Source organism: Musca domestica, unplaced genomic scaffold (assembly GCF_030504385.1).
Source record: "Musca domestica strain aabys unplaced genomic scaffold, Musca_domestica.polishedcontigs.V.1.1 25, whole genome shotgun sequence".
NCBI lineage: Eukaryota > Metazoa > Arthropoda > Insecta > Diptera > Muscidae > Musca > Musca domestica.
In genome coordinates this window covers 10,292,556-10,320,276 of record NW_026712277.1, presented here as the reverse complement: position 1 = coordinate 10,320,276, position 27,721 = coordinate 10,292,556, and the positions used below count along the sequence as shown (strand labels likewise).

The 27,721-nt window shown below is 36.4% G+C and overlaps 1 long non-coding RNA gene across 1 annotated transcript in view; it reads right to left on the bottom strand.

Moving 5' to 3' along the window:
* Positions 1 to 319: 319 nt before the first annotated feature.
* The window catches only part of LOC131802968 (uncharacterized), a 128,890-nt gene continuing 101,488 nt past the window's right edge, over positions 320 to 27,721 (bottom strand). The window contains exon 4 of the long non-coding RNA XR_009342433.1: positions 320 to 468. This is a non-coding gene — a long non-coding RNA (uncharacterized LOC131802968). The remainder of the gene's footprint in view (positions 469 to 27,721) is intronic.

Below are 27,721 nucleotides of genomic sequence, written 5' to 3'. Positions count from 1 at the left end.
CCATTTTTAGTATCTACAATATTTCGCATAACTTTGACCGAACGTTATACATTAAGTTTTACACCGACCTAACTTATAGCAGTTTTGTTGCTAAAAGCGTTGTTGTGCCTTATGAATAACTGTCTGAGTACTATAATATTTTCTGAAGGAACATTCTCCATGTCTACCCTCCTTATCCCCCACACCCATGCATACCACATATTATTGATCTTCAAAAAATCCACTTATGTAAATACCCTTCAACTGAACTGAAGTTGCGTTGAAAATTCCGCAAAATGAAATATGCATAAAACTTTGTTTCTTTATTTTTTATTTTTTTGCATTTTTGCTTTTCAAAATCTCAATTAAAACAGACATTTGAAAAATGTTGTAAACCGTGGCTGTTGCTGTTGTTCTCTTCTTTGGTTATGCCATTTTTCAACTTCTGCTGGTTCATAGATCATTGTTCAGACGGTGCAGAAGGCAGCCCTACAAAAAAGAAAAAGAAAAACAAAAATGTAAAAACTAGCAACAAACTAAGGCAACAATAATCAACTCGAACAAAAACTGTAACAATTTTTGACGTTTGTTACTTCCTGTTGCATACTGGCAGCGTGGCAAGAAAAAACTGAAACCCTTCACTGCAATTCATTCGTTTGTTCGTTCATAGTAAATTCCGCCCTTTCTTCCACCAGCCGCCGTCAACAACAAGAACTTGTTTGTGGTTGGCGTCGGGCGGGGATTTGTTTCAATTTCTTTTCTTTTAACTGACACTTCCGTTTCCGTGCACAACACTTAAGCATTGGCGAGCCATGAAAACGATGGTATGGCAAAGGGATGCAGGAACCCCAATGTAGAACATTGGCCCATAACTGGTGGCAGAGGAAAAAATATATAACAGACTAGAATGCCATGCCAGTGGGGTCAGCAGTTGGACCAAGTTATTAAAAATAAAAACTCTGAACCGTGAACTGTGGCGAACAAAGGCCACGAAAGAACGGCAATATTAAAAGCAATAAACAAAATAAAAATAGAATAAAAATAGTAAACAAGCAATGGTGGCGCCCAAATGAAGGTTGTGCCACTACATTGAAGTAGAAAACGGACAAGACTTTTGCCAGACAAAAGAAACGCCCATTAAAAGTCATTAAACTAAAACTTTGCTTAAAGAATTCTCCTTTTTGCCAAAATATGACATAGACCTGTTGATGTCTGCGGACATTCACTCGTCTGCGCCAAATGATGCTGAAAATTAAGGAACTACTTAATTATATTACTGTCACCACTTGGACAAGTAATTTATATTCCCATCCCCCCAAGGTTTTTGTAGAGCGAAATGGTTGGTTTCTTTAAACCTAGAGAAGTTCAGTGCGGTATGAGAGAAAATTTTACATGACAGGGAAGATTTTATGTTGGAGAAGATGTTTTTTGTGGAGAAATTCCATAATTTCCATACTTTTAAACAAGTAAAAAAGAATCGGTCGGTCTGGCCGACAAATGTATATTCTCAGACAATATTCGATTTTTGAATATATTTTGACTTATGGTATGGTTATTCAAATTGTAGACCCTTTATGAAGTAGGTTCCGAAGGAATGGACCAATATTGTCCATTTCCTATTGGAGCTAAATAAATATCACATCAATATTGCGACGTGATACGTGATAAATCTTAAACCCTATGTGGGGGAGGTACCAGAAGAAATGGTCCGATCCCTTCCATCTTTATGAAAGATCTTGCATTGATGGAAATATTGGAATGTACCAAGTCTGAATTGAATCGGATGTTAATTTCGCGTTTTATGAGCTTCATGGATATTTAAAATTTTGACCCTTTGTGGGGGAGGTACCGGAAGAAGTGGACCGATACAACTCATATCCACAGCAGATCTTGTTTTGGTAGAAATATAGGGATGTGTGTAATATGAAGTGAATCGCATGCTTTGTTCGGATTTTATGATCGTTTTGATAATTCAAAACATTGACCCCACAAGGAGGTACCAGAAGGGGTGGACCGATATACTCCATATTCACAAAAGAGATTGGGTTGATAAAAGTATTGTGATGTGTGTAATTTGAAGACAATCGGACTCTAACATCACACTTTATAAGAGTTATAATTATTCAAATTCCCTTCAAAGACCCTTTGTAGGGGAGGTAATTGATGGAGTGGACCGATATTGTCGATTTTTACACCTGATCTAGCGCTGATGCAAATATTAGGAATTGCAAAGTTCGAGCAAAATCGGATTATCCTTTTTCAGAGGTATCAGAAGGAGTGGACCGATATTATCCGTCTCCAAACTCGATCTAAGTTTGATAATAATTTTACAATGTACCAAGTTCGGACCAAATCGGATATTCCTTCGAGAATTATCGTACGCACCAGCCAGCCAGACAGACAGACGTACGAACATCGCTAGATCGACTCCAAATGTCTTGAAACGGATTTGGTTCAAAGAGACCTAGGGTTTAAGCCCGTTAGTTCGACTAGGCACTTTTTGGTCGCATCAAATGATATATACCCTCTGTAGGATATAAATATAAAGCCCTCTGTTTTACATATTTTCAATTGAACTATTTACATCTGAATGAGGGAAGAGTGTCACAATTAGCCATACATAACCAGCTAGGCCTGATCAAGGATCGAAGACTATCTGAAATATTGCAACTTGATATGAGTTAACTGTGGACAATGATTAAAACGACCTCAAACCCTAGTAAATTAGAATGATCGGACCTCAGTCACAAAACGGTCGGCTAGGCGAAACCAGAATGGAGACATCTAAACACTAATATGGTGGATGAAACCCCCAAGAGTATAAGACCGGGTTTCTTATTGGACAAGTTTTTAAGGCAGGTATGAATAGTGTTTATACAGATACTTTATTCGATGTTATATACCGCCAACAATGTTTAGGTTGGGAGTGAATTGCTGAAAAATTTAATGAAGAGAAGCTACATCAATGGAAACAGATATAGCTTTTCTTCAATAATTTTCCAGCATCCTGTTCACATATGTTTTCACATAAGTCCAATAATCCACTCCAAAAATCGTCTTAGTCCATTAGCAATATATAAACCTCCTTTCACAAAATATTGTATCCTTTAGCACCAACATTTTGCGTCCTTGCCATAAAATAAAAGTAAATTTTTATATATTTTTTTCATTTGCAAAATACTTTCAGAAGAAAGTTTCTTTTGATAACTATATCAGCAAAACGAGTTGGATGTCCTGTCATTCATCATCATTTGTTTTGTATTGTTGCACTCACTTAAGCACAGTTTTGAGAGGAAAAAACGAACGAAACTTTTTCCCATGAGCAGATAAAGGCAATTTACATATTACATATTGTACATGGCACAGGACACCGGAAGGATGTGTTGGCAGTTAAAATATGAGGCTGCAGCAGACAGATGGGAAGAGAGAGAAAATAAAAAAGTTTCCTTTAAGGCAGTGGCATAGCTGGAAGTTTTGGGGATTTAATGGTGTTTTGGTTTAAGGGTCCTTGGAAGGAAAAATTGCAGAATTAAGAAGGTATCCTCATTTCAAAAAAGTATGTATATCCTTCTGGAATATTTTATTCTGTACCTTACCATCCTGTTAGTTGGCCATCTACGCCTGTGTTTTGGAGTTGTCTCCACTAACATTGTAATTTGATATTTCTTTTTGTTGAGGAAAATAAAACTTTATTCTCAAAACTTTTCTTTACAATAGCATTTAGTGCAAGATTCTGTCCATAAAGATTCTTAAATCTCACATGGCACAATGACATGTGTCATTAACAATAGTTAAGAAATTTTATTCCAGCATTTTGTTTTTGTTTTTTTTCAGATAAAAAAGTTATTAAAAACCAAAGCCAGTATATCCGTTTGGCGATGAAGATTATCATAAATATTGTCTGATGGTTTGGTATTAAAGTCTTGGTTCAATGGTCCTTGAATCAATTTTCCATTTTTCCATTTTCATTGTTTTCGCCATGACTTTAAAATCCAAGGCAACCAACCAACCAGCCAGCCAGCCAGTGCAGAGCAGACAAGAAGTAGAAGCATGAAAGTCTTTGACTTCAAGGGTTTATTGCCAACACAATGTTTATGTTTATGTTTATGATGATAAAAACACGCTTTGGAGCTTTCCAAAGCCATAAAAATGGTGACACATGCATGCACCCACACACACACACACACACAAACATTCACTTGACTTTGGCGAGTGCTAAAAAGGTAGATTAGTATCTATTAAATGTTGTCACGCATTCTGAAAAACACAACAACAGCAGCAACGAGAAGCAAATAGCTGTTGCCAATGCCAAAGATATCTTCAAGGCACCAAGCAACCAGTTGGCCATATCGCATTATCCTTTCTCTCACCACATCGTCAGCCACTATCGCTGCCATAATCCTTGGCAAAAGAAAAAAACACAAAAAAGCGAGAATAATAAAAAAACGTGTAAACACAAGAAACCTGTCTCAGACATTGCGTTTAGCACGTAGCCACGTTTTTTTTCTTCCCTACTTTCTTTTTGCTTTCGGAACGGGTGTAACATATCCCAACCACATCAATGACAGCCGACACCATTGAAATCATATGCAGCAGGTAGCAACCACAAGGAGAAGAAAAAAAAACTGGAGATATAATCATCAGTTTCGTCATTATCATCATCATTGGGGACAGCAGGAGCAACAAATGGCAGGGGAAAAGCTGAATCAAAGAGAGCTACTGTATTATTTTTTCTATAGAAGGGGTATTTATGATGTAGAAATTGTAAATATTTTGTTAAGGAGGAAGTGAAATTGATCTTTAAAATTAAAACAGATAAATGTAATAAAATTAAATAAAAATCGAAACAAATTTATAACAAATAGCATGAACAGAATTCTTGAAACCCACAATCGACAAAAGTAGATTTATACACTTTTAAATTTTCCTGTCACCACCGATATCTGACATATTTATTGGATTTGGTAGAAAGCATTAAAAAACTAAGGAAATTAGGTTAGAAATTTTTAAGAGTTTGACTCAATTATACTTTTTTGGTAATTTTGAAAAAAAAAAATCTGGAAAAAGTTGCATTAGTTTCTCGGAAACGGGTTTCTGTATATGGTTCAAATTGCCTTATAGGATTGTTTTCTTTATGAAATGTAAAAATTAATTTACGTGGCAGAACTACGACACGAGTTATTTAAGATTTAGTGGACTAGAAATGTTATAGAATCGAAAGGGCACTTATACCCCTGGTCTCTTTGGACGAAATTTGGAATTGATCTTACAATAACTGTTGGTTTGTCTGTGGGCAGTATTGAAAGGAGTATTCAGTTCGGTCCAGAGTTGAGACTTTATAATATTTTTTTTCCAAATATAGATCGGTTTCGGAGGTGGATCAATATCGGTCCACTCGTTTTGGTACCTCCTTCAGAAATGTTCAAAAATTAAAAAAAAAAAAATAAAATAAATCAAATCTCATCATGGAGGTACTCGATTTCGGTCCTGAAAATGCGAATTATTGGTCATTTACCTCCCTCTCAAAAACTAAAAAAATTCTGAATACTAATAACTACACTAAAGTGGGATATTAATGTTCCATTTTCTTTAAATTTTCACATCCCAGTATTGTCCTTTATATTGGAGCTATACCAGCTCACACCTTTTAGCACTTCCTGATAGAAATTTCAAGAATTTTGAAAAATTTCATGCATATTTCTCATAAACATAATTTAATTGAATAAAAGCAAAAAATGTCGGGAATAGCATCACATTTTAGAATAAGTTTAGATTTGTTCAAATTGATCATCTTTGGCACGAATTATGTTCTTCAAACGGCCAATGAAACCGTCACACGCTGCCCGAATGTTCGGTTGCGGTAGAAGAGCTTGCTTGAGGTGATCGACACTTTGGTATTTTTTAGTGCCAACCTTGCTTTCCAAAATACCCTAGACACAATAGTCCAACGAATTGGTATCCGGAGATTTTGGTGGCCATTGAGCACTTGAAATGAAGCGAGGAATCTCATTTTGTAACCATTCTTGGGTGGCACGTGTTGAGTGCGATGGTGGTGAGTACTGAGTCCTGTTGGAATATCCAAGGTCCTCGACCAAAATGTTTGCGTGGCCAAGGCTTAAATACACCCTTCAGAATATTTTCGCGATAATATTCGGCATTTATTCTAATGCCACGGTCGATTAGTACGAGCGAAGAGCGACTGTCGGCTGTTATGATGGCCTACATCATCACCATGGCCGGCGCTTGAGTTCTGGTGGCCAACCGAAGGTACAGGGTTGCCAATATTCGACGGACCCATGTTTGTGGCTTGTCTTAATGGCTTGTCCGCAGGCAACATTCTTTGCGTCAATTGAATTTTGTACGGGAACAAATGCAAATCAATGCGAATAATCCCTTGTAAAGTGGACCGAGCCATGCCCAACTGCTGAGAACGGCGTTTTTGGGATGTTCTTGGGGACCTCTCAACACTGGCTCGTACGGCAGCGATATTCTCGGCCGATCGCCTTGGTCGACTTTTATATGGCCTCTTCGGATTAGAAAGAGCCGTACCAGTCGAAAAATTTTCATATAAACGCTTAATGGCGTTCTTAGAAGGCTCACTTCTCACATTTTTTAATGTTTTAAAAGCAATTTGAGTTTTCACAGTTGACTTCTTGTAAATTTCAACTATTTCAGAGCGCTCGCGTGGCGTGTATTGGTTCATGGTAAAAATCTGCTTGGACTGACGCTTCAAACGCGGTATGTCATTAAGCGATGTGACATCTCTGTCAAAAGTTATGGCGTTGCTGCTAACCCCTTTGGCAAGTAAACACGAGCGGATCATTTTGTTTTTTTACAAACTGCTGGACAACGAATGTTTTCTCATCAGAGAAAATCAAATTCGGCGGTTTACCACGTTCGGCCGGCCAAGCGAAGCAACTCCTTAACTCTTTTTAGTCTATTTTCTTTTTGTTGCGGTGTAAGTTCCTGTACTTTTTGGAATTTAAATGGCTTTACCCCGAGCTCATTTTTCAATATCTGCCGAATGGAATATTGCGATATGTTCAGCTCACGAGACCATTTTTCGGCCAGTGTGACGCGGGTTTTGATCAAGACGCTTTTCTTCTTTTCAAATCATTTCTGCTGATATTGCTGTTTTCCTCCGTCCATTTCCTTAAAGTCGGGCTACGCTATCAGTATCGCGATAACGAGCGATGGCACGAGACACAAAAGATTTATTAACTTTTAAATGAGGAAATGATCTACCGATAGCCACTTCTGGTTTTCCAGCCAAATATAAAGAAATCACTCTATCACGCTTGAATTCAATCACCAATAACATTTTTCCTGGAAAATTCTCACCAAAATGCTTTTGTACGCAAGTAATAAATATAAAGGGCTGTCACTGGAATAATTTTATCAGCTGTCGGACGAGTAGCTTAGAAATGACAGCAGTCTAAAGTTGGTTGCAGTTTTTTTCATTTCACCCTGTGTCTACAAGAAACTGAACTCAGAAATGGATAACGTATGATGTACCTCAATGCTCGTACGCCCAGGAGAATAACATTATTTTATGTGGAGTGATTGAGAGTGAAATATGTACTCATCTTTTTTTTGGCAAATATCAATCCAATCCAATTTCTTTGATATATGTTGTCATTGTAATTATTTTTAAGGCGGCAACACTGTTCCCAACTGTTTGCATGTATGTATGTAATTTTTAAATAAAAGCAACAATTGTATTTACAGGTTAATAATACAAAATACACAACACTCTCCAAACAATATGCCATGCAATGTAAACAGTTTCTCATTTCCAAACTCACTGCGGTTTTGGTTCTCTCAGAACAACAAACTCTTCAACTCATTTTACTCCAATGGAGTACGCAATGCAATTTCTCCCAAAGTGGCATATCTCTCAGATATGGGGGTGAGTTTCTTTTTGGAGTTTCGCATTGTTGTTCGTACTCTCCCCGGTACTTTGCCAAAAATTCAACTCACCACCACCTCCTTACACTCTCTCCTTTACCTTCTCACATTACTGGCACACATTGTTGGCCTATATTTTTGTGTGGCTATGTCGGAATGTTTAGCACGTTCGAAAAGGGGTAGCAGCAGTTGTGAGAAATTACCTTGCAAAAGCTTTAATACCATGCGGAAAGCTTTTTGGGTGATTTGTTTAGTTTTTGTTTGGGTTTTTTGGGGGGATTTTAAAGTAAGAAAAATTACTCTGCTTAAGACACTTGTTAAGCTGAGAAGTGTGACTTTTGGGAAAGCGGTAGTAAACAATGTGTTCCCTTGACAAACAACTCTAAACCCAAGCATGGCTCTACTCATTTTTCTTAGAGTACTTTAAAATACGAAACATTTTTCTCAAAATCCCATCTCAAGGACTAATGATCAGCTTAATAATGAAGTTTTGATGCGAAACCTTTTTTCTTGCTTTGCCACTCGTCCGGAAAATGTCATTTCATTGTTTGCCTTGGAAAATGATTTGGATAGCGACAGGTGAATTTACATTTTGGCCTGAACATTTTCTCTGTTACAAAAAAGTTGCATGGCAGATATGTCAGTTAGGTTATCTGGTTGTATGTATGTATGTTTGTGTTTTTTTTAACTCTGGGCCAATTTAACCTTTTCAACTTGGGTCTTTAAACAAAAATAACAACAACAACAACAACAACAACGAAATCCCTTCTAATAATGTAAAAGTCAACGGCATTAGCAAAGTGTTGTGATTTATGCAGCCGAAAAGGTGTTTCCAGGTGTTAGTTAAACACAAAACTGTTGAATAATAGTCCCATATAAAACTAAATGCTTTCCGGACGTTGCGTATAACGTAACGTATAATTAATTGCAGTACTCATACGTAGAGGGGGGGGGGGGGGTGGGAACTATGGAAACTAACTAAAAACCCATGTTATTATGGCTTGAAAGGGGGTGAATGTTTTGTAAAAACAATAGAATTTTGTTAGGTAAAAGTTAAAGTCATAAGACCTAGGTTAAGGCAGAGTCTATATTTAACAAAAGTAGAAAGGGTTTTTTTTGGCAAAGAAGAAAAAAATTTGCAAAATATTTACATGTTGAGCCATATTTAGCTAAGAGATACAATAATCGCCATAGGTTGATAGGGTATTTCAATAGAAACCAGCAAGGAAAAGTCATAAGTCGGGCAGGGCCGACCAGAAATCGGGTTAAGCATATTTAGGAACTATATCAACATCTTAGCAGATCTCTACAAAATTTGGTAAAGGTATTTCCGAGCCCTGAATCGATTTTCTCCAAATTTAATGTAGCTGCTTCTAGACTGAATTTGGTCGAATGTACCGATATTCAGGACCTTTGGGCAGATATCGGCCATTTGGTACACATTTAACCCGAAATCGGTTTTAGATATAAATGGGAGCTATATCCAAATCTGAACTGATCTTGATAAAATTTGGCAGAGATATTTCTGAGGTCTATAAGATATCTGATACCTAATATCATTGTTTTCGATTAGATATTACGAATGTGGGGGACTTAAACACCAAATCGGATAAAACCTTTATGTGATCTATAGTTATATCTGAATCGATTTTCACCAAATTTAATGTAGCTGCTTCTAGACTGAATTTGGTCGGATGTACCATAATTCAAGACGTTTGGGCAGATATTGGCCATTTGGTATACATTTACCCCGAAATCGGTTTAAAATATATATGGGAGCTATATCCTAATCTGAGCCGATCTCGATAAAAATTGTCTGAGATATAAGACATCTGGTAACAAATATCTTTGTTGTCGAATGGATATTACGAATGTTAGGGTCTTAAGCACCAAATCGGATGAAACATATATATGTGAGCTACAGCTTTATCTGAACCGATTTGCACTAAATTTGATGGACTTGCTTCTAGACTTGCTTCGACCGGATGTATCAAAATTCAGGTTTTTTGGACTGATATTAGCCATTTGGTGCACAATTAACTCGAAATCGGTTAAAGATATATATGAGAGCTATGTCAAAATCTGAACCGATCTTAATAATATTTGGCACAGATATTTCTGGGCTGTATCTGATATCTGATACCGAAGTTCACTGTTGTGTAGTGCATATTACGCATGTGGGGGACTTGAAACCTCAAATCGGTAGAAACATATATATGCGAGCTATAGCTATATCTGAACCGATTTTCGCCACATTTGATGTGCTTGCTTCTAGACTGAGTTCGATCGGATGTGTCAAAATTCAGGTCATTTTGACTGATATTTGTCATTTGGTACAAAATTAATCCGAAATCTGTTAAAGATATATATGGGAGCTATATCTTAATTGGAACCGACTCCCACCAATTTCAATACGGTTTGTCCTTGGGACAATCAAATATTGTTTGAAAAATTTAATCTCAATCGGAAAATTTTGCATTTTGTTCACAAAAATACATGGACAGACGGACTGTCATGCATAAATCGACTCAGAAAATGATTCTATTCAGATCCTCAAATGTGACTTTGGGGTCTATCTGGCTTCCTTCTCCTTCATCCACAAACAAATGCTCAAAGACATAATACCCTTACCACTATGTGGTGTATTGTATAAAAATCAAAGAAAAATTTGAACCCTGGTTATATATAACTTAGCATAATTAGTGGCATGTCTCAAAATTTAGAGAAAATGTTTCATTCTATAAAAATCGATTTTTAAAAATTTCAGTCATAAAAATTGTCAAACAGAAGACTTTTTATAATTCCAATCTTTATTAAAAACATATCGCAGTCTTGTTTTTTATTTCGCCTTGAGAAAAAGAATCTCTTCAACATATTCTCCACCCCCTTTATTCTCTGAACAATTTAAGTACTTAGCCGCCATTACTGTCATCTTTCATTACTGTAATTCGCTTCGTCTTTTTTTCTGATGATGTACACGTATAGCCGAGAGTATTACTTTAAGTATCATATGCTATTTAGCTCCTGTAGGACTCTTGTCCCCAGAGCTTAAGTGTTTCTTATTTTTGTACTTGTGATGTTCTTTCATACGGCTTCTTAAAATCTAAAAATAAAAGGATAAGCCGAAGAACAACAACATAAAAACAAAAAAAAACCCATCATCGTGGTGTTAAACGATTTGTAATGGTGTGTGTGTGTGAATTTAGACCAAGTTAGAAAATAATGTGGGTGTCTGCAGCGAATGGGAAAATGTTGTTCATTAAAGCCTTACGAAGTGAAAGTGTGATAATCCATTATCCTCCCACGGGCAAAAGAGTGTTGGCATATTCCAACTTAGACAGATTCAAATAAACTCCTCACTCACCCACCCACACTGGCACACATACGTACGCTCGCATATAAACACAATTAAAAGCGTAAAACATATTTTCCACATTCACTTACTAAAGCATACTTTGGGGCGCTTTTTGTTTTGTTTGTCTTCAAAATTACGAGGAGAAAAAATAAAAATGTGCGTGGATGTGGAGTAGACAATGACATGCAAAATGTGCTGGACCCATAATGTTAGATTCACCACTCCGCTATGTATTCCTCCAGATCTGCTTTCTTATCAGCCTTTTAGGGTGTCCTTGTTATTTTGCTGCTAACTCGAAATGTGAAAGAATTTCTTATGAAAAAAGAAAAGTATTTTGTTCAATGAATGAAAATTTTTGTGGTATTTTGACCTTTTCTATTCTTATGAAGATTTTACGTCAGCACTTTTCAAAAATATTTTCCATATAAATTTTTGGTTAGGATAGGATAGCATGGCATGGCATGACATTATGCAAAGTTGGTGGATGATGACAAATGTTCAATGACGAGGAATTGTTGGAATTTTCACCTAAATATCTTTGACACAATTGAATATGGAAGTGCGATTCCAAAGAAGTCATGGACTCTTTGGCACATGCAAGAAAAGATCGACAATTTTTTTTTCCAATTGAAATACAATACACGGAAAATTGTTAATAATTTTCTATCTTTCTGCCTTTATCCTTTAAAAGCTTGCCTTCAAATGCTCATGGATTTGTATTATTTTTCAATAATCCGCTTAGAATAATTGAGATTTAATCAAGCAATTGCTACTTACCGGCTGTTCTTTTAATACTCTTTATTACTGAAATCTGCCATTTTGATTAGCATATTAAGCAATCCGCAAGACCAAGGACCAGCAATAATCCAAACCCACTCAAGCCAATCTTCTTGCAATATGTGGCCAAATTCGAATCCACCAAATCGACAAATTTAATTCCGTAATAAAAAAATGATTTCCCATTTATTTAACACCTGTGGTCCAGGCCATATTTGCCGCTCCTCGCAATTGTCTGTTCAATTCTATTTAGTTAAATATATTTCCATTTTTCCTGGCCGGAGAAACAGACATTATTAACATTCAACTTCGATTACAATAATACTTTTTGTTCTGGCCATGGCCAGAAATGCCGCCATACTTTATGGCTTATTCCCGGGTTGGCTTTCTTGGGCAAACAAAACGAACGGAACAAATCAAACAAATCTACTTGCGAAGGGGAAGTGGAACATATTTTTGGCACCATTTTGCCTCCTGGCCGCCATTTTGCTGCTGCCTTCCTTGGTGTTGTTGTTCGTTGAAAACATTGGCAGCAGGATATCGAAATTTCCTCACTTCTGGTGCTTCCTGTGAATTTAAGTAGTTGGCTGGCACAAATATTTCTTTGGAAGTGAGAACAAACACTTGTTGTTAATAACCAAACTATGAGCGGGAAGGGAGAGGAGGTGCAGAAAACGGAAACGAAAGAGGTTGCCATTTCTAAATAAGACCAGGACTCGTAAAAACGTTTTGTTTTTATTGAAATTCCCATAAATTGGAGTGGGTGGTTGGGGAGGGGGAGTGCTCAGGCATTTCATTGCTTTGGCATTTTGTGCCATCAAACTGAAATTATGTTGCCATTGAATAAATGTTTGTTTAATAGGGAATGGAAATGGCACACAAACAGATGTCAAAGTTAGGTGCGGGGAAGGGGGTGGCTATATTAACCTTCTGCCAAAACTTGACGTGTTCTGTTGTGACTTATATTTCATAACGCGAATGAAAATGCCAGTCCTTTTGGTTTCGCCTGAAATTTATTAGCACTTGAGCGATGATTGCTGCGGTGTATTTATATATCATTGGTTGGTTTTCCAATAAAAAAAATTAACAATAAAAATTTGGGAATGGCTGGTGTAAACAAAAAAAAAAAAAAATAAATAAAAGGATATCTATATGATGTCATTGGAACAAGGCGCCAAGGGTGTAACATTTTTATTAAATAAAAGGTAAGTAAATATGCAATGACCCCCTTGCATGGCATCTGAGATAGCAACATTTTATTTCTAAGGACTGACATCGGTTTCAAAGTCTAAAATGGACGTTTTGAGTTAATATAGACTCAAAATTTTACTATTCTCTATTTAAAAAATTTAAACATTTATGCAGTTTTTAGAGAGATCCGGACTGGAGTGTCTCCCTTCTTATGTCCCTACTGGGTATATTTGATGTCTCCTACAAAATATGATCGGTATGGCCTGCGTATTATAGGTTAAATCTGAAACTTACATAAAAGTAACAATACCAAATCCCATCAGAGTCCAATACGACCTTTTCTCTATGTGGAAGAGAGTAATAGTAATAAAAAAATAGAGACAGAGAGAGAGAGAAAGAGTAAGTTCCTATTCTCCAAGTGGAAGAGAGTGAGTGTAAAAGAAAGACTCATTCAGATTGCTGTCGCCTCAGTAGTATTCGGGACAGAATTAATAAAAAATCATGGAAAAAGGGGGAGAGAGAAAAGAGTAAGTTGAGAATTATTCTCCAAGTGGAAGAGAGTGAGTGTAAAAGTAAGACCCATTCGGATTGCTGTCGACTCAGTAGTATTTGGGATAGCTCATGTAGCTGAGTATGAGTTAAGGACAGTCTTTCTTACAATATATGCATCAGTTGTTTTAAGAGACTCTCTTTCCTTAAAAATCTGTCGCGAATGAAAGTCGAAGGAGGTGCTTTGTTTATACTTTTTCGTTTGAGCCTAATCCTAGTTTGTTTAGGAGTCTGCTATAAGCATAGTGGGTGCTTGTTACCAACAGGGTGCGTACACGAACCAGCAAGCTTTATAAGAGCATAGATTTAAAGAAAAAAATATGTATTTTTGATAATTTTGATATTTTTGAAGCTGATAGTGGGTAATTTTTCTCCCATAAGCCTACGTCTCAGACCGAATAGCATTGGACGGTGGGAGAGCAAATGTTTCAGAGCTTGCAGTTTTAGGTGTCGTCGCCGGCCTACTAGGAAGTCATTAACATTACATTGCATTGACCAGAAATGCCCCGAACTCTGTGGGAACTACTGTACTTCATATTCGTAGAACGAAGTGATTGAGAATTATTTCGCTCAATAAATATATGTTTATACCCTACAGGGTAAGGGTATTAAGTCTTTGTACATTTGTTTCAAACATGGAAAAGGAAGCGAGATAGACCCATAATGACTTTTGAGGAGTCGGTTTATTAATGTCAGTCCGTCTGTCCGGCCGTCCGTCTGTCCATGTATTTTGGTAAACAAAATCCAGATCCATTAAAAATCCGATTGAGATGAAATTTTCAAACCAATATTTGTTTGGCGGTGAGAATCGATTCTAGTTTAGATAAAGCTCTTATATATATCTTCAACCGATTAAGGGTTAATTGTGCACCAAATCGCCAATATCAGTCCAAATGACCTGGATTTCGGCACACCCGACCGAATTCATTGTAGAAGCAAGTACATTAAATTTGCAGAAAATCGGTTCGAATATATCTATAGCTCCCATACATATGTTTCATCCGATTTGGGGTTCCCTCACATGCGTACTATGCACTACACATGAATGATATTTGGTACCAGATATCATAAAGAGCCCAGAAATACCTCTGCCAAATTTTATAAAGATCGGTTCAGATTTGGTTATAGCTCCCATATATATCTTTATCCGATATATGCTTTATTGTGCGTCAAATTGCTAATGTCAGCCCAAATGAACAGAATCTTAACAATGCCGACTGAATTCATTCTAGAAACAAGTAATTCAAATTTTTGGTGAAAATCGGTTCAGATATAGCTATAGCTCACCATATATGTAATATCAGTCCAAATTGAATAGATTTTTTCAATTCAACTGAAGTGTTTCTTGATTGGAGAAATGTATTGTATTCTATAAATCGAACAATGGTTTGAGAATGTAGAGACTTATTGATCTTCTATCTCTTCTGGTTAATTCCATGTCCTCATTTACGATAAATTTTGCGTTATATATATATTTTTTTTTGTATAAAATAAGCAAAAAAAAAACACTGTTTCAAAAATTTTCTTTTACTTTTAACCTTAAATTTTTTAAAAATTAATTTCAATACCAATATCTTCCCTCCTTCACTTCGTTATTGGCATTTAAATTGTTTGCATTGAAAATAGCCTCCGCAAGAAAATCCAAAACAGAAGTTGAGAAGCAGCAAATCTGCTTAAGCTACATAAATCAATTTTCTTTGCATTAATTCCTTTCATTTCCCTTCTTCCCACACCGGCGCTTAGCCACTTGCATCCTTTCGTCGTAATTTTATGGAAACAATAGATAAATACCGGCGATTAGAACAAAAGGTTATGCGTAGGTGTGGCCATGACGACCAATAGTAGCAGACTCGAAGACCTGGCTGCCCGAAGTTCTTGGCTTCTTGGGTTTCTTGGCTTCTTCTGGTAGTTGGCTGTTTGTACAGTGTTTATGATTCCATTACAAGTTTTCCTCTTTGTTGTTGTTGTTGCTGTTGTTATTGTTTACCCATTGACCAAAGCACAAAGCACCCATGGCAAACGCATTGCTTGTGTGAAAATCAATCAAGAAAACACAACAACATCAAAAAATTACAAAATATGAAAATACAAACAGAATAACAGAAGACAAACAATGCCGGGGAATCCATGGAGCCGGGGAAGTGAGTCAGTGCTGCAATGTCGTTGGGCAACAAGTGATGTTTACCGTCTGGGAAATCTTCTAAATTGAATTTCTTGTAAACATGGCAGAGATGGGGTTTCAATGCTACCGAACAAACTACTACTACTTTGCCAACTGCCAGAGTTAAATGAAATTTAAATTATATTCCCTTGAAAAAAAAAAGAAAAAAACAATATAAATGGATTAAGAAAATTTAATTTTTTTTGTTAAGTTTGCAATTAAAAAATAAACAATTTGGAAATTGAAAATTTGCTAGAGATGTAAATTCAAAATTAAAAATTTTTTAAGTGTTTGTTTTCTCTTTCGAGACGAGCTTAATGATCTGAAATTTGCAGTGAAAAGGAAAGCCAGATAGACACTATCACACACTCACCACTATGCGACGCGTTTCGCCGTTGGTTAAGCGGCTCATCAGGCATATTTGATGTGGATGATGGCTTACAAGGGCCGTTCTCTGGAAAGTAGTATATATTTCGAACTTATTGCAAATTAGCATATGCGAATTATACACTAGAAACTCTCCAGGTTCGACTCAAGTTCTATTGGCAGATCTTTTTCACAGCAACGTTTTGTTTTTGTAGTGATGCATTTTTTGTCCACAACAACTACATTGCTTCCAATGCATACACTTGTTTTAGTGATGCTTTAGGAAGACGGGTTAATGGCTCTGAACGTAGAGACGGCAACTTCTAGTTGGCTGCACACAGAGGTCCGCGGTTCAAATCCCACAGCCAGGCTCGGCTGAATTTTTGAGTTTTGCCTTATTAAGGCGAAGATCATATGTTTTATGATTTAAGTGTTTGTTTTCTCTTTCGAGACGAGCTTAATGATCTGAAATTTGCAGTGAAAAGGAAAGCCAGATAGACACTATCACACACTCACCACTATGCGACTATCACACACTCACCACTATCTTTTTTAAGTTTTTATTTATTGTATTTATATATTTTTTATTTTTTGTTTGTTTGTGAATAATTGCAAATTGTGAGACCAGGTGATAGAGAGGGGCCCATTGGGCCTTTAATAGGAATATTCTCTCCACATACACTATCACAACCATGTAATCAGAGAGTAACAAACTTAGGAGAACATAAAGGCACGACTCTACGCCCGGCGACGGTCTGAAATTTATATTTAATCTCCAAAATATCAAGTATCTTAGAATTACATTTTAGAATTTTATATAAAGAAAGGAGAAAAAAGACTTAAGGACCTAAGGAATTATTGTCTGAACTTACGCCGAAGAAAAAATATATTTCCAAAAAAATTAATACGCCAATACGTATGTGTCCTTTTTTACCCTCCACCATAGTATGGATGGTATATTAACTTTGTCATTCCGTTTGTAACACCTCGAAATATACATTTTAGACCCACATAAAATTCTATGTCGATTTAGCGATGTCCGTCCGACTTTCCGGAAATCACTCTAGCTTCCGAACAAAAAGAAGTAGGTTGATAAAATTTTACTCAAATGTGTATTATGTCTGCAGGACTTCAGACATTGAAAATGGGTCATGTAGGTCCACGTTTTGGTTTAGACCCGATATAAATGTACCTCCCTGTTTTCGGTATTTTTATGATTTAAGCGACATTATTCACCGGAAATGTTTCAAATTTGGTATTTGAAATTCGTAATTGATACTCCAGCCTATGACAGAAAATTGTCTGTGCAGGTCCACGTCTTCGTATAGCCCCCATTTAACGGTACCCACCGATATTCCGTATTTTGCTGATTTTAGCGACATTATTCTCCGGAATTGTTTCAACTTTGGTATTTGGAGTTCGTAATATATACCTAAGACAGAAAAATGTCTGTACAGGTCCACGTCTTCGTATAGCCCCCATATAATTGTACCTCCCGATATTCGGTATTTTGATGACGTTAGCTCCACAAGATTTTTTTTTCAAGTTTCACATTTGAATATTGTAGTGGCTTATGACAAAAGTTCCCTATGCAGGTCCAAGTCGTCGTATAGACCCTAATATAACAGCTACATTCGGTATTTTTTAGTTTCAACGGAATTTTAAACGGATTTTATTTTATTTTTTTTTGTTTTTTTGAAAATTACAAAATTCTTTCCAAATGATGGAGGGTATTCAAAGTTCGGCCCGGCTGAACTTACAGCTTTTTTACTTGTTCACAATCACTCAGTTTTGAAGAAAAGAGTTTTGTTTAACATATCTTGGCACTTGATCCTAGATTTTTATGCCTTGAAATAAACATTTAACTAGGCTCTCTGAATCTTTATTTCATCATAAAATTCCTCGTAGCTCCCCATCCTCAATCATCGATAATTTCCTCAATTCATGACACACAACAAAAATATACATTTTTCCATGTTCGAACAACAAAAACCCAACAAACGTTGCAAACACGAGTTGTTGAGTCACGTCCAATCATCGATGTATGAAACGAACACATGTGAAGTGTGTTCGATTTTTTTTCGTTTACTTCCGTTTCCTTTTAAATGCCAAGAAACATCGAAGCATAACAATTCATTTAGATGCTACACCCATACAAACATATGAGTTATACAATTGAGAGAATTTGGAAAAAAAATATGGCAAAAAATGAAGGTTAAATGCCATCAATGGTCAGAGAGGCCACATGTACTCTCTGTCCTAAAGCGTTACTAATGAGTGAACATGAATAGAGTATTAACTCGACGGCCAACCCTCAACATGGTCCTGCCTCTCATGTAAATCAAACCGAATGTTTGATGAATGTCTTATCAAAAAAATTTAAATTAAGTTATTGCCATTTATTTATAAGCTAAGGTTATTTATATTTTGCGGCATCTTCATTTCGGCGTTGGCAGGAATATTTATTTATTTTTGGCCCAGATAACTTGAAATTTATATCTGACATTAGATATTGATGTAAACTACATGCCAATCAATTGTGGTAATAAATGAGAGCTCTCGCAGGCATGGCTATGGCTGTAAGGAAAACGAAATGAACCATCGCGAAAGTGGAGGAAGACGATGCGAGGGAATGGTGAAAGGGACTAAGTAGAAAATATGAAAAAAAATGATTTTCGTATTATTAAAGGGTCATAACAGAGACTTCTAGAGATGTGAAAAGAATTTAAAGTTATTGACGAAAAAGTGAGTTTTTATAGGAATCGATCTTATGTTAGTCTTGTGTAAAATTACATTTTTTTTCATATTTATTTGCACCATATTTATAGCATACTTTTGGGCGTTCACACAATTTTAAGATAAACAATTTAAAAGGCAGTAAGTTCGGCCGGGCCTAACTTTGAGTACCCTCCACCATTTGGAACGAATTTGGAAATTAAAAAAACTAAAATCCTTAAAAAATTCTGTTAAACTTTAAAAATACCGAATATAGCCGTTATATTGGGGTCTATACGACGTTGACCTACATAGGAATTGTTTGTCATAAGCCATACCCATATTCAAATTCGAAACTTGTGAATAATGTAGCTAAAATCATCAAAATATCGTATATAGGGAAGTACCGTTATATCGGAGCTGTGCGAAGACCTGGACCAGCATAGACAATTTTTTGTCACAGGCTATAGCATCCATTACGAACGTCTAATACGACACATCAAACAATTTCGTTGGGTATTGTACCTAAACTCGTCAAAATACCGAATATAGGGAGGTACTGATATATGGGGCCTATACGAATACCTGGACCTGCATAGACAATTTTCTGTCAGAGACTGTAGTTCCCATTACGAACTGTAAATACGTAATTTGAAACAATTCCGGTGAAGAATGACATTAAAATTATCAAAATACCGAATTTTGGTAGGTACAGTTATATGGGGGCTATACGAAGACGTGGACCTGCACAGACAATTTTCTGTCACCGGCTGTAGTATCCATTACGAATTTCAAATACCAAAATTGAAATAATTCCGGTCATAAAGTCGCTGAAATCATCAAAATACCGAATACCGGGAGGTACCGTTATATGGGGGCTATACGAATACGTGGACCTACATGGCCCATTTATGAACTTAACCTGCCTACTGGAAAAATAAACATGTGTTACAAATGGAGTTTGTCGAGGAGTTACAGTATTGTGTAGTATAGTACAGAATATATATAGCATAGTATATCATAGTATAGTATAATCAATTAAAACTTTTATAATATAAGTTTAAAAATTGTGGGTATATCGTACAGAAACGCTATGCTAATGCCAAACATAAAATGTAGAAAAAATCACTTTACCTATGACCTGAACATGATGTGTAAAGTGATCGGTAGGACCACTACCGATACAAGCTCTGCTTATAACTATTTGTGAATAATGGTTGTATTCTCCATAAGTTTCTTGTACCTCTAGAAATTCCCTGTGAAATATCTTGCGACAAATTTTGAGCTTCCAAACTTATGTTTGAATATTCCGAGACCTATAAAGACATTTGAATACAAATATTTTCCTTATTCATCCTCAATGGCAGGGGTGTTTTGAGCAACCCTTACACATTTCCCTAAAATTGTAGTTAATCAGTTTCGCCCACATCAAACAACCGCCAGCATTCAATATCTTCCACACCAAAAGTGCTCTGCTCGCACATGTCTGTCAGCTACGAATAATGTTGAGTTAGTCAGCAAAACTTGAGGCTGCTTTTGTTCTTGTTGTTCTTGTTTTTTATTGCAATATGATTTAACAAATCTATTTCGTAGACATTTGTTAAAACACTCACAAATAATCATCATTACGGTCCATCAGAGTTGAGTACTCGTACTATTATGGCGAGAAGTTTTGGTTGGATAAATGGGCGTTGTTGGCAAGAAGGCGGTGGGTGGGCTGAAACCCAAATTGCCAAGTAATAACACTTTTCCTTTTGACTTCAATTTATTTATGTTTTTTTTTTTTTCTCATTTTTGTGAATATTCTTCTTCGAAGACACAGAGTAATATTTCAGTCACGTTTATTAGGGACGATTTCCCATTTCCACTTCGTGCCGCTGGCAAGGCTTGTGTCTTTACGGCCAAATTTCCAGTGGCGCAAAATTTAGATGGAGAATAAGTGCAAATGTCCATTATAATATGGAAATATGTTGTTATAGATGAATTTATGAATATTTTTTTCTGCTGAGCTGGCAGCGTAAAAGCATTTTGCAAAAATATTTTGTGAAAACTTGTCACTTTTATTTGACAGAGTTGATGGGCCTAAAAATGTCATGCTGGAGATTTTTGTAAGTGACAGGGATTTAAAAAGCTTTAGGTAGTAGTAGGTATTATAAAAAAGAGTAATTTATAGAAAAAAAAAACACCTGAAGGAATGAATACATTATGAGGATTTTTTAGGACAAAATATCTTCTATAGGTCTCCTACTCATAGGGAATATTCTGAAGGTTGTCTACAAATAAAATGCTTTCAATAAGACTTTGAGAAATATAGGAGTTCCCACAGAACTTCAGTAGTTAAAAGATTTTCTCCTCGTCCTCTAGAAACAGATATATTTTACTTGTGCCTTTTATTGATATGAAAAACTTTATTGGTGCTCAATTATCCGAAGATCCTCTTCATGTCGATTTTGGTTTGATTATCACAAAAGAAGGCCCTCTACAGTTTTTTACGGATGAAAGGAAGACCTCCAACATATGGTAAATAAACATACTAATGATCTACGATAGAGATGAGAAGTTCTGCAGCACTAATTGAAATTTAAGTAATTTGTTGTTTAGAGTATATCCCAAAAAATAGGGTATTTGTGTTTTTATGCTATGACATCAAGAGACTACTAAATTTGTAGAATCTGAAAGAGTCTGAGGCTTGTTGACATAAACCCGCGACTTGAAAAAGCCTCACAAAAAGAAGTATGGAGCGGTCAAAGCAGGCTCTCTTGCTGGCCAGTGCAAATCGCCAAAACGGGTGATTAGGCACCCGGGGAATGCAAATAAAGCATATCGGTTGTGGAAAGTACAGTGTGTGCCGTTGCACCGTCCTGTTGGAAACGAATGTTTTCCCATCCCAACTAATCAAGTTGAGCCAAAAATAAGTAGTTGATCATTGCTTTGTAGCGTCCACCATTCACAGTTTGCCCGCAGCGTCCGATGACTCCTCCATCGAAAACAGCACACCATACAGTGACTTTGAGCGGGTGTAACGGCTCTTCATGGATTTCATGCGGATTTTCAGTGCCTCAGAAGCGTACATTTTGCTTATTTACGTACCCGCGAATAAGGTGGTGATTAAGGATGGCTTGAGTGTATGTTCGGTGCGATTGGCGGTCAACAGCTAACAGGTGCTGCACCATCTGGACTTGGTACGGAAACATCTTCAAATCTTGTAGCAAAATTCGCTGTAAAGACTATCGACTGATAACCATTTGCATGGCACGTCGTCTGGTCGATATCGACGGCGCTTCCATGATATCCTCGGCTACAGCAGCAATATTCTCTGTAGGACGGGTACTCCGGAGTCAGCTACACCTGGCATCATTTTTTGTTGTTCAAGTCTTTTCGAGGCGAATGGCTACAAGTCTCAGTGTTTTACCAGTAGGCATTGGACGGCCAGGAAATCTGCGACGAAATTCAATTTGTGCCAATGTCAACGACCGATTATTGTCCAAATGAATAGTCACCAATATTCCGCGTTCTGGAGCAGTGCAGCGTAACATTGTTTATTAAGGCACAAATTGCCCTACGGCCTTCTTCGACACCGCACTGCTGAATAAATTCTGTCTCCAAATTTTCCAACAATGCCCATAAATTGTCCTTTAAATTTCGTTTTCAAAATCAAACAAATATTGACTTGATTTAAAAATGTTAACAAGAATAGTCTTGCATAACATACCAGGCCCGGAACGGTACAAAATTAGTTTCACAAAATATTGTTAGACGAAGAAGAAGAGGAACACAGGATTTCTGTGTTGTTTTCATACTTCTCTTTTTTTGTTGTTTTTGTTCAAACTGATATGGAATGCTTGGGCTGCTGCTCTTGTTGTTGTGGTTGTTGTTGTACAACATAAACGTAAACTTTTATCAAATAGCCTACAGGTTGTTGGCTGGCAACATAATGCTCATTATGTGCCTGTATTAGTTCGTTCTGTCGTTTATGGTGGGGGCCAGCAATGAGCAAATGGGGCACAGTGGATGCCCCTGCACAAGGAAATCAGGATAAAAATATAAAATAAAAATAATTTCCATGAAATCAGAACCAATTCGTATAAAAAACTCCCTGAGGTATAAATCCAGTTCTCCATTAAAAAAAATGTTGTGAAAAATCCCTACACTGTGCCTTTTTTTAGTTTTCAAGGTGTTCATATAATGTTTACCAACCAATTTGAATCCTTCTCAAAATAGATGTCATAGGGTGTCTCGAAACTTAACAAAATCCGAAATCATTGTAAATGACCCATTTGTTTTCAATATCCAAAATCTTTCTAAATTCCTTCCTTGGACACAATGGAACTCAATATTTCTCTCCTCTCCCAGATTTATTATTTCAATAGTCACGAAATCTAACCCACCCCAATAAACCAGCCAATAATGGACTCTTGTGTATTTTCCACATACATTTCCAAACGAATTTTCCGAATGTATTTTTGGTGAGCTTGAAAATACCTTTGAGTGTTTTTCATTTGATTAGAAAATTATGTTTCATTAAGCGTGAAATTAAAATGAAAACAAATGAAGCAGAAGAGTCATTATGGCAGGAACTCACTCACACAAACTCAAAGGAGGCAAACGCAAGGGGCTGGGTGGGAATATTGATTTTTATCCATCCGCACTCTGCTGCTGCTCTGTGGAGAATTGTTAAACACACACACACACATGCCCACAAAAACCTTAATATGTTGAAAATAACTCTTTGAAAATTGGGTAGACCACATGGGCTCGAATGTTAACATGCCTGGCCTGAATATGTCCTTGTCTTACTTTGGCTCCATGGAGAGTCATCACCACATCATCATATTTGTTGTTGTTCGCCAAGGTCAAATGGTAGAGGCGACCAGCACAGATGGTTTATTTGTGTGCTCTTTTTTATATTTTTATTTCTCCAACGAGCGGTCAAGCAGTCGGGCAGCAAGCCAGCGAAAATAGCTTATTGGATGAATTTCACAGGATAACAACGCAGAGCCATGCCATGGCGGTGATGATGAGTTTTAATCGATCCCCAAGTAAATTTGTCTTTCTTTTTAACGGATTTCGCTTCTTGCGAACCAAAAAAAAATAGAAATAAAAAAGTAAGGCGCACACAATCCAGCTAAAGAGCAATGGGTAAAATTAAGGACAATTTTTTTAATGCTGGTCTCCGGGCGACCATGTCAAGGATAATTAATACAAGGGATCATAAAATGCTAAAGAGGGGAATATTAATAAAATAATAAATACAATTGGACGCAATGGAGAATTGGCGAAATTAAATATTAAATAGAACGAAAATGATGAAGAGAGAAATGTGAGAAAGAGAGAAACAAATAAATGCTACGATAACCTTCAAATTGTATGTTTAATGAAATGTTAAAATGTAATCTGAGAGAGGGGTATTGGGTTTTGGGTTGTGCAGGCAGACCATGACCAAGACACGTTTTATTATTTCAAGCAGAAGATATTTGAGAGGGTTTCTTAACATCCCGCAGGGTTGTAAACGATAAAAAGGGTCAAACCCAGCAGCTGTTCTTATACTTCTCTACAAGACCAGATTTAAAAAACTATAAAGCTGCTATAAAAATATGGCTGGATCTAATTCTACAATATAAGATCATATGTTGGTCTTATACTACTACAAAAGTCTAGATAATGCTCTTATACTATGTAAGACAAGCTGTTGATGTGGGCCTTATACTGCCACAAAATTCTAGATAATGCTCTTATACATCTATGTAAGAAAAGCTATTGGTCTTATACTACTATAACAGACTAGGTGTGGGCCTTATACTGCTATATGAGACCAGCTGTTGGTCTTATATTGCTACAAAAAGTTGATCACTGGTCTTATACTCATATATAAGACGATCTGTTGTTCTTATACTGTCACAAACAGGCTGAATACTGGTCTTATACTGCTTTATAAGTCCAGATGTTTGACTTATACAGTTATATAAGATCACCTGTTGTCTTATACTGCTACAAAAGTCTAGATAATGCTCTTATACTGTTATATAAGACAAACTGTTGGTCTTATACTACTATCACAAACTAGGAGTTGGCCTTATACTGCTATATAAGATCAGCTGTTGGTCTTATACTGCTATGTAAGGCAATCTATTGGTCTTATACTACTACAAAAGTCTAGATAATGTTCTTATACTGCTGTATAAGACAAGCTGTTGGTCTTATACTGCTAAAAACAGCTGAATACTGGTCTTATACTGCTATACAAGACGTTCTGTTGGTCTTATACTGCTATATAAGGCCAGCGGTTGGTCTTATATTGCTATATAAGATCAGCTATTGATCTTATACTGCTATGTAAGACAAGCTGTTGGTCTTATACTGCTATATAAGACAAGCTAGTGGTCTTATACTGCTACAAACGTCTACATAATGTAATTATACTGCTATATAAGACACATTGTTCATCTTATACTACTACAAGAAACTGGGCGAGGGCCTTATACTGCTGTATAAAACCCAGCTGTTGGTCTTATACTGCTTCAAAAGGCTGAATACTGTTCTTATACTGCTATATAAGACCAGCGGTTGGTCTTATACTGCTATATAAGACAAGCTATTGGTCTTATACTGCTATGTAAGACCATCTATTGGTCTTATACTACTACAAACGTCTACACAATGCTCTTATACTGCTATATAAGACAAGTTATTGATCTTATACTACTATACTGTGAACCTTTTACTGCTATATAAGATCAGCTGTTGGTCTTATACTGCTGTGTAAGGCCATCTATTGGTCTTATACTACTACAAACGTCTACATAATGCTCTTATACTGCTATATAAGACAAGTTTTTGATCTTATACTACTACAACAAACTAGGTGTGAACCTTATACTACTATATAAGATCAACTGCTGGTCTTATACTTCTACAAAAGGTTGAATACTGTTTTTATACTGCTATATAACACCATCTGTTTGTCTTATACTGCTAAAAAGTCTAGATAATGATCTTATACTGTTATAAAAGATCAACTCTTAGTCCTATAGTGCTATATACAATTAGCTGTTGGTCTTATATTGCTAAAAAAAGGCCAGCTGCTGGTCTTATACTGCTGCATAAATCCAAATGTTTTTCTGATGCAGTTATAAAAGTCCAGCTGCTAGTCTTATACAGTTATAAAAGTCCAGCTGTTGGCCTTATAAAATGTTAACAAACTAGAATTGGCTTTTACTGTTGTATAAGATAAACTTTTAGTCTTATACTGTTTAAAAAAGACCATTTGCCGGCCTAGTGCTGCTTTCTAAGATCAGATGTTGGTATTACCCTGATTTCTAAGAATAGCTGTTGTTTTTACACAGCTTTATACTTCCAACAGTGTTCTTATACATCTCTGTAAGACCAACACGTGCTCTTATACACCCGTATATGCTCTTATACTGCTATATAACATCTATATAGTCTTACATTGGTCAAACAAAGGCTAAATAGATGACCATTAAAATTGCTGAAATGGTATAAAGATTCTTGGAGCGGAGGGAGGGCGGAATCAATTTTATTTCATTTGTTAAATACTTTATTCGGGCAAAATGATTCGGAAAAAACAATAAAAATAAATTGTGGGTAACTGACTCTATAATTTCGGCCAATAGACATTTACCCCTCTGCCTCTTTATGAAACTGAAAACTAAAATCCAATCCTTTGTCTCTCAAATACCCTGCAAATGAAATTCAATAAAAATTCAACAAAGAAATACTGGAACAAAAACAGAAAACCAGAGGAAAAACTAAATTGTCTTAATCATAAGTTAATAAGTCAGGCGCAAAACTGAATGTAAGGGACAAACAATAGAATTATATTTCTATTCACAAAATGCTGGACGGCTCCCTCCTAGCACATGGAAGCTGGTCTGTCTTCCTTTCCAAGCCATAGCTGGATATAACCATTGAATGCAAAACTTTGTCAAAGACAATAAAGCACTTATTCTATGAAATAAAATCATTTTTCTATTTCTTGTGCTGGCTGAAGATGCATGGCTGCCATTGATACATATCCTCAAGGCAGATGGTATTCTCAACTTCCAATAGTTGACAACTTATTTAACTTTGTACCAAGGAAACGAATAATCCGGACACACCACCTGTACACAACAACAACAAGCTCGATACACATAAATGCGATAGCGTTGTAAACGTTTTTTGCATAACAAATTGAAAAATAGCAGCTCAGCTGAGCGTAGACCGTTTGGCTTCAAGTGAATACCCCGGGATTAACAAGACCGAAGCCAAAGGAATTTTTCTTTTTCTTTCTTTCTTTGAATGCACCTTTTCCTGTTTCTCCATTGCTCCATCCTTGGTCCTTCCCGGCGACTTAAATCGATAAAAGGAAAAGAACTTTAAATGCGGTTAGAGAACAATGCTGCTCGTTGTCCACAGTGGCAAGCCAATGGAACTTTAAGACTGAAAACGATGCATATTTTGCAAATGGATGGCTTGTTGTGCTGCCGTTGCTGCAGTCCATAAACCATTTGCCAAGAGAGTGACAAAGAGAGAGAGAGAGGGGGAGAGAGACAATAGTTCCAAGGAAGTTAAGTGATTTTGATAGCTTTGCAATTTTTTAAATGGAAAAAGTTGCTGTTGTTGTTGTTAGTGTTTATATTACTGCTGACTGAGCTCCATATCCATTATCAATTTTCCCACATTGTTAGTGTTGTTGTCAGGTTAATTGTTAAACAAAT